Raw genomic sequence first — 2,283 nt, 5'->3', positions numbered from 1 at the left:
GTCCTATCCAGGGCTCCAAACGCGCTCCCACTGACCACTCCCGAGGCCTTTCCTTCCATGCCCCCCCTCAATCCTTTGCCTTTCTTCCTGGCCAATGCAGCAGGGTCTCCCAGTAAAATTCCCTGACCCACCTCCTGCCTCTCTCAGTCCTGTCTCTATTGGCCCCACCCGTCCTTGTCCTTCTGTCCCCACCAAGGACCTCCCCTGCACTCCCATGGCCCTACACCACAATTCCTTTCTCCTGCCCTGTACCTTACACCGTGCTCCTTCCACACCCCCAGCCCTGTTCCTTGGGCTCTCAGTTTTCCTCAGTTCAGTGTCTTTGGGTCTCCCCCACCTCCAACAGATCTCCTTGGAGGCCCTGAATTTCCATCCTTTTGCCTCCCCCCTGCTCCCTGCACCCGTGTCCCCCCACAGCCCCACAAGGTCCAATGCAGACCAAGCCTTTGTTCTCCTTTCCAGGCACTCCTGGAAGGAACCCAAGATGATCTCCAGGAGGTGAGTGGGGTGCTGGGATTGGCGGGCATCCCCTCTGGGAATTGGGGGGGCAGTTGTGTCCCCCCACCCCTTGCTGACACCGGGGACATCCCAGTGACCAGCGGGGTCTCCTGCTCTCCCTGCAGCTGGATTTAGACAATGTCGAGATCGTGGCGCCGACTGTGGTGGGTACCAGGAGTTCTGCTGCTGTCAGACCCTCCCCTTACATGGCCAGCACAGCCCAGACCATGCCAGTGTGTCCTAGCACAGGCCAGTGCAGCCCTGATGACACCCCAGACATCTCCCCTGCCCCAGGGATGTTCCCCAGGGATCCCCTTGCCCAGGGCCCCTGGTCATTCCCATCCCTGTTCCCCCAGCAGCCCTGCATGGCCCAGAATGCAGCCCCTGCCCCAGCTGTGCCTCTTGGCCAGGACCCCCGTGCTTGTGGGCAGGAGCGCAGCAGCTCCTGCACCCCATTGCTCCTGCAGGCCCCCTCCCCAAGGACCCCCTTGCTTTCCCCTTTCCTCCCAGCCCAGCCCAGTGCCCCCAGTGTGTCTCTAACGCTGCCTTTGTCCCCAGAACCTGCTGGATGAACGCGTGCGGAACCTTCTGCGGCTGAAGCGCCTGGCTGCCTCTCTGGATGCCTAGGTGAGCAGTGCCTGCAGGAAGAGGGGTGGGGACAAGGCCCCTCTCATGTCCCAGTGGAAACAGGGTTTGTGATGTTTTGGGCTTTGTGTTTTAGGATTGGAAGCGGTGATGACATCTGTGTTCTGTTCTCCTCCGGCGGCATGAGGAGATGATCATCCCTGGAGGACTCCTGATCCCCTCTGAGCCCTGGGCCATTTCCCCTGAATAATCAATAAACCCTTTCAGCAAAGCTACTTTCTATGCCTCTTTGTCTGTCTCCAGGCGTTCGTCCCTGTGTCTGGATTTCCGCTCTCCCACTGTGCAGGCCACCTCAGCCTGGGTTCTGGTCACTTGGTGCCGGGCTCTGCCACCTCCACACCGTGCCCCACATTGTGGCAGGTTGTTTGCTGTGGGTTGTGTGGGATCAGGTCGGGACAGTTTGAGTGGGTGAGTGGGTGCGCAGGCAGGGCAAAGAGTAGATGGGGGCTGTGATCACAGCGGGGCTGTTGTGAGTCAAATATACAAATAGCTTACAAAGTGCCATTTAATTCCAAAGGAGTTTCTTTCTTCAACAAAAAAACTACAGGACTTTTTTAGAACAACATTTATTTTTGTCACCAATATTAATTGATGTTGAAATCTGGTTCCTGGGTTGGATGGGGCTGTGGAGTCTACCCAGATCTGTGCTGGAAACTGACTGTGGGATATCTCCACAGGTCTGGGGTGGAAGGAAGGTGCCAGGTTTACTTGATCCTGGCCTTCCTCGGTGGCTGGGTCCAGCTGGCTCAAGAGGGTGGCACTGGCTGGCCACAAGCTCTACCCGGCCCCGGGGCCAGGGGCGGCCCCAGCCACGCCAAGAGATGTTGGGGTGGCAACACCATGGAGTGGGGACAAAATGAGAACTGGCGTGCCCAGCTCCGGCGGGACTGGGACCCATTCCAGAGTGAGCCCAGGAGACCAGTTGTGGCCGGCTGTCACAAATGCTCCCCAAGGGCTCACTGGTTTTCTCTGCCCCCAGCTACTCCATCGAGGGAGTCGCTGGCATTGGCACTGCTCTGGGGAAGCTTCAGAGCGGAAGTGGCACAGGGCTTTGCCCTGGCAGAGGGCCACAGAAAATGTCCTGGCTGTGAGCAGCAGAGCAGAGAGAAAGCCACTTGCCCAGGCATCTGCGGCACAGGC

This window comes from Zosterops lateralis (assembly GCF_965231275.1).
Source record: "Zosterops lateralis genome assembly, chromosome: 34".
Taxonomy (NCBI): Eukaryota; Metazoa; Chordata; class Aves; order Passeriformes; family Zosteropidae; genus Zosterops; species Zosterops lateralis.
The sequence above is the reverse complement of the archived record's forward strand: the minus strand, read 5'-3'. Positions refer to the sequence as shown.